This window comes from Meriones unguiculatus, chromosome X, assembly GCF_030254825.1.
Source record: "Meriones unguiculatus strain TT.TT164.6M chromosome X, Bangor_MerUng_6.1, whole genome shotgun sequence".
Classification (NCBI taxonomy): Eukaryota; Metazoa; Chordata; class Mammalia; order Rodentia; family Muridae; genus Meriones; species Meriones unguiculatus.
Window position 1 is genome coordinate 69,468,816 of NC_083369.1, and position 9,460 is coordinate 69,478,275.

The window sequence follows — 9,460 nt, forward strand, 5'->3', positions numbered from 1 at the left end:
TATTCACTGTTACTCTTATGAAACAATTATGACCATGGTATATAGAATAAACCATGTTTTGTTTAATAATTTATAATAGCTACTCAATTCTGGAAAAATAACATACCTCATTCTTAACATTTATAGATGGCTTTATAAACAAAGTTGGCAAAAAACAAAACAAAATACTCCACAACTCTTAAGAATTATATGTGTATTTATAAAATTTCAGGAATATAACTCTAACTTCTGGAAAGCATATTAAGTACTAAAATTCAACAAATATATAAGTCAAAGAAGGAGTGAAAAATGTTAACAGCAAACTAATTAAATTTTCTTTCTCCCCAATATCTAAAACATCACATATTCCACTCTTTTCAGTGTAGCTTGTAAAACCCAAAAATTCTGATTTCTCACTGTTTGTCTAAAAAGGGTCTAGTAGAGACTTCATTTGATTTCAGAAGTTTTCTCTTCCTGTGCAGGAAGATAAGCAGTTTTTTTTTTGTTTGTTTGTTTGTTTGTTTTTGTTTTTTTAAATCCAGTTGAACACTTGGTTCTTCATTTTTTTCTTCTTTTTTTAAAGATTTGGTTATTTTATGTAAATGAGTGTTCTAGCTGCATTTACATTTGCCAGAAGAAGGAATCAGTTCACATTATAGACGGTTGTGAGCCACCATGTGGTCACCGGGAATTGAACTCATGACCTTTGGAAGAGCAGACAATGCTCTTAATCGCTGAGCCATCTCTCTCCAGCCCTCATTTTTTTTTTCTTTTGCCCTAAAAGTATTCTCACTTTCCACTGGACTTTAACACAAGGCAAATTATCCATATTCTCAATGTCACATTTATTAGGTTCCTGGGGACTACAGGATGGAGTTTTAGCCTTCATTGTTAGGTACTCTTTGATGCATTTAATGTCATCAGAATAATGACCAAACACAAAATGAAGGTCCTTTTTCTGCAGATCCTCGGGTCAAAAATGTACAATATAGTAGATATTTTAATTTTGGTTGGGGTGACTATCTTCTATACTGAGATAAGAAACTTGTACACACATGACTGACACAACTGGAGTGGTATCTACCTTCTGTTATACACCATTTCTATTTATGGTTAATTTATGTGCAGAAACATCAAAGATTCCTTCCTGTTTATTCTTATGAGGAGATAGCTCTGTAAAATTTCTTTTTCTGTCAGGTTCACTTGCATTTAACATGTTAACTGGTTTCTCATCAAGTCTTCTCAATCTAATTGAAGAGTAAGATGTGGGTTCTGAAACAAACACAAGCTTTTGTTCAAGTTTATGCGTTTTTTTCTTTTTTTTTTTCATACTGAAAACTCTCCTGAAGCAGTTGCCCATTGCTTTCTGCTATGTCTTTCAGGAAAATAGGTCTCAAGTGTAGCTTCCCCTTTGCTTCAGTGTTTTTCACGCCATTTGCAGAAACAAAAGAAAGGGATCCAACACTGTATCTTTTATTCTTTTCTATTTAGGTGTGTCTGTGTGTCTCTTTCATATTCCACAAAAATCAAACATCAATCTAAATACAATACCATCAACAATTTGATACTGCTTACCCTGTGTGAAGTTTCTGTGTTTCTCAGAATGTGAGTTTGGGGATCTTCATGATTCTGTAAAGCAACACTAATAACATCTCTCTCTCTCTTTCTCTCTTTTCCTTCAAATACAGTTGAATAGGGGTTCCATCATATTTATTCCCATCTGTATTAATTCTGAGCTTAGGGTGAGCTTACTTTTGAATGTTGGGTGGCTTATCTACATTAAATAGAGTGCAAAGCTTTTTAGTAAAGTAGTTTATAAAAGGAAGCTGAAAGTAAAATGTCCTGTAAGCCCGATCCACTTCTTGAACCTTTAAAAAAGGGCTTTTTGAGTCTCCCTATTCTTACCTTTTGTATTCCAGTACCAGCTTTTTCCCTGATATCCCTCACAGAAGTACTTGATCTCTTGAGTGCAAATAACTCTTTCTTCTTCTATTCAATGTAGTATATAGATTGCCATTAATATGACTAATCGTTACCCCCCCATGATAAGGCATTTGATAATATACTGTTAGCAGGAATAAAATCATGATCCTTGAAAGCTTTTTTAGCTAATAACTTTCCTTGGCTCAAACACATTTTGTCTGGAGACTTATAGGAAATTCTATCATGGCTGGGATAAGGTGAGGTGGTTTCTGCAGTATATTCAGATTCCGGACTTGGTATAGAAAAAATTTCAATACATTGTTTTTGCATACTTTGGTTTCTTTTTATTTGAAACAAGACAATTGACATCTTTGCTAAGAAAATTTTCATCTCAAGGTTGAGCTACCTGCAGTGCAGTGTGCTCTACATTTTCCAGCTTTTGTGAGCTGTTACTCATGCTGGGGTGAGCCTTTAGTGATGCAGCTGTCATTGAATTATTCTTCTCCCTTTTAAGACCTTTTATATCTTTTATATTTCTCACATATGGTGGTAGAAGGCAAGTCCCTGTAAAATACATTTTTCTCCAAAGCAGCTTGTATTTAGATTTTCTAGTCTATCATCAGTTTTCAGGTATTCCAAAGACGGTCTGTTCTTTTCATTTTTTGTCTTGGATGCCACGTGGGATTGGTGTTTTGCTGTGGATCCTCACAGTCTTGAGGTTCAAAGCAGCCACCAGGCACCTACATGCTGAGTCCAGACAGGGTGCCACATGTGATGGCCCCAAACAAAAAGTTCCAAGGTTCTCCCTACCAAGCATCTGCACCATGGTCAGGTGCAGCATCCCCTGGCTAAATTTCAGGGCCAGTTTAGCAAATGGTTTTTACAATGTCTTTATCATATGAAATATGGGTTATGCTGTGACATTACTGTCCATGCGTATTTGTTATAATTTACTCATATTGACTTCTGTCACTCTCCTGTGTACTTTAGCCCTTCTTCTAAATGTTGGAATCCCTTATTCTTCCCAATGTTACTTTTTCTGCTGTCATGTGTTTTACATACATCTCCCAGTATCTTACGCTTAGCTTGCACTTTCCTTGCTTATTGAAAGAAAAATCAAAAGGTCAAAACCAGAGAAAAAAAGTTATTCCTCTGTGCAGATAATATAGTTTTACACTCAAAAGTCTGTGAAGAAAAATCTTTGGTTTGATAATCACTTTCAGCAGAGCAAAAGGATCAAAAATCAACATAAAAATATCAGTAGCTTAACCATAACCAACAAGGAGAGCACCAGAATAGAAAGATTGAAACTTAGCTTCCACATAGAGGAAAAACATGCAACATTTGATTTGATCCTTCATTACCTCCTCTTCATGATGTTCATATGCCTTCTTCCTCCTTGATCATCAGCTTTTGACTTTCATGTCCTGAATAGTCAATTCTTTAAAACTATTTGTTGTTCCTTTCTGATTGTTACTGTGAATGTGTGTGTGGGTGTACGTGTGCATGTGTGTGTATGTGTGTGTGTACTGTGTATGTGTACATGAGTGAAAGTGTCTATGGAGTCCAGAAGAGAGCTTTGAGTTTGAGTTGTGAAACTCCTGACATACTAAATGAGGAGTACCTTAACTTATCCAACATGTGACATAGTTTTAACAGTTGAGTCTTTGCCTTCTGGATATTTGTTTCTCTTTCATTATGCTTCATTTATCCCCCATTACTCCCATAACTTCTATCATATACTCAATGGACTTCTGATTTTAATTTAGAGCCTCTAAACTTCTTTTAAACATTTCTCAGCTTTTTGAATCCTCAGAACTGTAAATCAAACTGTTTAACCGAATGATCTCTTATGTACTATAGAATCCGTGCCATTTATTTCATTAATTGAGGTTTAATGTTTTAGGTCACAGTTTTTCATTCTTGGTGTTTTATGTGGTTTTAAGAATAAGCATGACTTATTAAAAATGTTGACTGCAGATATAGTTCAATATTATCTGCCTAGCTTACCAAGCTCTTGGGTTCTATTATCAGAACATCAATAAACTAATGACCCTAAAGATTACATTCAAAACTTGCCCTGACAATTAATTTCAGTAAAGTATAAGGGTACAACATCAACATGCAAAAAAATCATGAACTTTTTTATGTACCAACAATAAAATCCCTGAGAAATAAATAAGGAAAATGATTGCATTCACAGTAATCTGAAATCTAAGCAAAGTTGTAAAACATCTCCATGATAACAATCATATTTTTGGGGTAATTTTCTATCTTTAAGATTACTTTTATTTCTATTCATGTGTATGTGTGTTCTGTGTGAGACTCTGCCATGTGTGCTCAAGGAAGCCAGAAGAGGATGTGTATCCACTGACTGGAGTTAAAGCGGGCTGTTGAAGACTGATTTTCATCCCCTGTAAATGGTGTAAGGTCTTTTAACCACTGAGCCATCTTTCTAGCTCCTTGACAGTTTTCTTGTGTTTTGGATGGGATGTTGGAAAGAAATCAAAGTGTTTTATTATAATTTTTTCTGCAATGACACTAGGGCAAATTAAAACCTCTATGTTCTAATGTTAGAAAAAAATAAGTTGTTTAGTTGATGAGGACGTCATTTTTTTCCTTTGAGACATTAACCTTTAGAGTTAAGTCTGCCATGTAGCGAAGGATGACCTAGATCCTCCTATCTTCCTGCCTCCAATAGTGGGTACTGAGACAGCAGTTATGGCATGTCTGGATTATGCAGCACACTCTACCATTTGAAGCACATCCCCACTTCAAGATCTTTTTCTTGCTTGTTTGGTTTTCAAATTTCTCTCTCTCTCTCTCTTACTATCTCTCTCTTTCTCTCTCTGACACATACAAACACACACACACACACACACACACACACACACACGAAGTGTTTCTCTTTCCTTATTAGAATTCAAGGTTAGTATAAAAATCACTGGGTTTCTTCATGACATCTTTATGTATGTGACATTATACTTTTTAAACACTTCTTCTTCTAGTGCCCTTCTCCACTCCCAATCGGCTATTAACTGTTTTTCTTCTTTCCCTCAGTTAGTTTCCCTCCCTCTTTCATTTTACATTTACTATATTATGTTCTCTATTACCCACCTCTTTTAAGATTTCTTTGTTTTCATTACGTCCTTTTTAGTTTAATGACCTACCAAACACACACACACGCACACAATTTTAAAATTAGCTTTCAAGTACGACAGAAAAATGTTGCATTAATCTGTCCAAGTTTGACTTATTTTGCTTAGAATGATGACTTTTACATGTATCCATTTCCTTGCAAATGTCATGATTTCATTTTTGTCTATGACTATATAAAGTTCATTTGTGTCTATATAGCACATTTTCTTTCTTTGAAAAAAATTAATATTTCTTTCATAACTTAATACAACATAGCTTTGTCATATTTAACACTCCCTCCACTCCTTCCAATCCCTCTTAAGACTCAGCCTCTCCTCTTTATTTCCTCCCTACTTTATATCATTTAAACATTATATTAAACTTTATATTAAACATTTGATTTAGAAGAGGCTATCTCAAAAAAAGATGCCTTGGTTCTTCCACTCTTACAATCAATGTACTCCCTCTTCTTTAGTTCTCTGAGCCTTAAGTATAGACAGCTCATGACCACATGGTTTACTCATTTTGACCAGTTATGATTTTCTGAAATGATGAGCTCCATTTATCAGATTTTCTTTATTCATCTATGCTTGAATGTCTAGCTTGGTTCCACTATTATGAATAGTGTAACAATAAACTTGACGGACAAGTATCTTTCATTTTGATCTAGAGTCTTCAGAAATACAAGTAAGTGTCATATATTTTTAATTTAATTTTTTTCTTAGAGATAATCCTAGTTGCTTAGAAATCTTCAATAGTTGCTGGGCTAGTTTACATTCCCCTCAGCAGTGCATAGAAGTTCTTCCTTCCTTAAATACTTGTTAACTTTTTTATTTTTTGTTCTGATTGACATTCTGATGTGGGAGAGACAGAATCTACAATCGGTATTAAATTTTGTTTCCCAAAGGCTAAAGTTGTTGAATACCTTTACAAATACTAATTGGCATATGTATTACTGCTAATTCATTTTATGATTGTCTTAATTTTTTTTTTATTTCTCAGAACTCATTCTGAGAAATTTCAGTTAAAATTTAGCACTCAAATTGAGAAGAGTTTTAATTATAAAATGAATATTACACTTTCTGAATATTTTGATGAATTATAGAAGGCAAAATCCCTCACTAACAATTTTTATTGAAGTGATAACCATCTGTTTAGAAGTACTATATTAAATCAAATGTTGTGAAAATTAACCTTTCCCATTTTTCCCTTACATAATATGGCTTCTTGAAGGTGTACTATTTCAGGAGTAGTTTTTATAGAAAAGAACTGTTTTAGAGCTAGCCACTGTGCATAAAAAGTATTATGGGGAAAAAACCCTTAAGATTCCTGGGCCCTAGGAGCAGAATCTTCCTTGGTTTTTGCTTTAGGAAATGTTAAACACATGTTCAGTACAAAAATCTGTGTCTCTATTTCTTTCTTTCCAGTTTCAAGCAAGCATTTTTTAAGGAATAAATAAGTTTTAAATAAATGAGGTGTATATTTACTTATGAATGTTCTGAGATTTGAGAAGTATGCATAAATAAGTGTATCTTCAATTCTTTTTTTTTTTATTGCTATAAATATCAAGAGCAAATGGTTTTGGCTGTGTTGTGCCTATGTCCCAGTTTCCTCCAGCCCCTATTGTTCATCCCACTGTTGAGAAGGAGCCACGTTCCTTAAGCCTATAGGTTTAGAGGATATGCACTGAATATGTTACAAACAACACTGGGGAGATGGCTCTGCTGGGTGTCTTCCAGTCACACACACTGACTGCATACTGCACAGGGCAACAAGGTGCTGCATGTGGGAATAAGGCTAACAACCTGGAGCTATGGAGTGGAGTTGTTGCTACCAGTGAAGATAAGATTGCACCATCTGGATAATTATTAAGATTTCCAGGGAACTGAAAGTCAATGCTCAGTGGTGAGCTTCAGTCAGCCTGATCGCATGAAAAGAAGACATAAAAGTGACCAGAATACAAAGGGAATTTCCAGTTAGGCCACGGTCTTCCAGAGATACCATGCACCACAACAGCATATAATATTAAGCTCTAATTTAAGATAATGTATAACAATCCCTCCCCTTAAAAAAAATCCAGTTGTGGATTTAAAATCTCATGGTTGTGACTAGGATTCACAAACTTCAATGTTTTCCTCCTGCTCAAGGGATATAATCTAGTCTTCACTTGTCTATGCTTCTCTGGCCTGGTAGGCAAGCACACAAGCAGAAGCAGGTTTTGCAACACCAGTGCTCTCACAATTAATAAATAAGAAATAAGGAGAATTAAAAATTTTTATTTCTGTATATATGCTGCATAATTTTTTTTCAATGCAGTTTATTCAGGAACCTTGAACAATCATCTGACCCTGGGGAAAGCCAGCCCACAGCTTAAATAGCCGCTGGGTAGCCAACCCCAGCGTGCCACGTGGGCAATGCAGATAGGTCCACATACACAGAAGCAAGCCAGATCCTCATAATATTTCCTATAAGCCCATACCTATTTGTTTATATCCCCCATTTTTATTCATTATTAGCCAGATAGAGCCAAGTAATTGTGGTAATGATAATTGCTTTTTTGCCCAATGCTTGAATGCTAGTGAATTTAGGTATGCCCTGGTTACTTGCATGCCTTGCTGGGTGCCTGTGCCCGTTGATGCCCCTCACGCTATGACTCTCTTCAGACAGAAAAGGGATATTGGAATTACAGCCGCCATTGTTACTGCCATCTCATTGGTGGCTTGTTGGAGCTACCACTGCGGCATTAGCCATGAGTCATACTATGCAGACTGCTCAGACCCTGAATAATCTTTTAGCCAATGTAGCTCATGCCTTAGATGTACAAAAAGGAATTAATGCTCAGCTAAAAGGAGGCTTGATGGTGTTCAATCAGAGGATTGACCTTGTGCAAGAGCAAATTGATACCCTATATGCTACATATTAATGCCCTGTCTGATATGAGCTAGCTAGGAAGCATTTCTCATTCTGTGAACTTTCTTTACACTGGTGATTATTTATTTTCTTGTGCAGAAGCTTCTTTGTTTATTGTAATCAAACTTGTCAATTCCTATGATATTGGAGTTCCATTCAGATAATCCTGGCTTATGTGTTGTAGTAAATTTAAAAAAAAAGATATAGAAGATTATCTCAGCAATGGAACTAGAAAATATCATTTTGAGTGAGGTAACCCAGATGCTGAAAGATAGACATGGTATATATTCACTTATAAGTGAATATTAGGCATATAATATGGAATAAAGCTACTAAAATCTTTAGTCCTGAAGAAGCTAAACAACAAGAAGAAAGTTACGGGAGAGGCTTAATCCTCATTCAGAAGGGCAAATATGATAGGCATCAGAAGTAGGAAGACAGGGATCAGGACAGGATCCTACCACAGAGGGCCTCTGAAAGCCTATACCCATCAGGGTATTGATACAAATGCTGAGACTCATAGACAAACTTTAGGCAGAGTACAAGGAATCCTATGAAAGAAGTAGAAAAACCTGGAGGGAACAGGAGCTCCACAAGAAGACCAACAGAGACAAAAATCTTGGCCCAGGGGTCCTGCAGAGACTGATGAATTGAACAAGGACCTAGACCCCATGCTCAGATGTAGGATATTCAGTCTCAGTGTGAATTCCCTAGTAAGGGGAGCAAGGGCTCTATCTGGGATGAACTTGGTTGTCTGCTCTTTGATCACCTTCCCCTGGCAAGGTGGCCTTACTGGACCACAGAGAAAGAAGACCCACATAGTCTTGATGAGACCCGATAGACTAGGGCCAGATAGTAGTGGACTAGGGGAGAGATTCAGTTGGGGGCAAAGGAAGAGACGGTGGGACCAAGAAGAGATGAGGGAGGGGTTTACAGTTGGGATAAAAAGTGAATAAATTGTAAATAATAATAATAATAATAATAATAATAATAATAATAATGAGAAAGATTCTAGAAGATTACCATGGTGGTATTATCTAACCTGCTATCAGAAATAATAAGACACAGACACCTGTTAGATTTTATAATTTCCTTATTTACCTTGAGTCAGGCAGATATTTCACCTACATGGTCTCTATATCACCACCATCCATCTTCCAGGCCCCATCCAATGCTATCCATATTAATCCTTCCTATCTGGTCTATCTTCCATCCATAATCCAATCGTACTTGCTTCTAATCTTCATCTGGGCATTTCATACAATTATTGAAGTCCTTCCACCCAGTCCACATGGTTTCTTCTTCACACTAACCTATTGTGGCATCCTCCTTCTTCCTCTCTTCCTATCCATCTGTCTCCTGTGATTCTCCTGAACCTAAAGCCCAGGATCCTTAGTCACTCCTACTCCATTCTGCCCTTCCCAGGTGTAGGCTGTTTAACTGAAGAATCAGATATAATGACTTAGGCAGGTTTACACAACAAAGATGTCTGTGTATGTATAAGTTTATG

General features: G+C 36.1%; 1 pseudogene; it reads right to left on the reverse strand.

The window, feature by feature from the left end:
* Window positions 1-247: 247 nt before the first annotated feature.
* Window positions 248-2,728, reverse strand: LOC110543672 (protein DBF4 homolog A-like; annotated as a pseudogene).
* Between the last annotated feature and the right edge of the window lie 6,732 nt (window positions 2,729-9,460).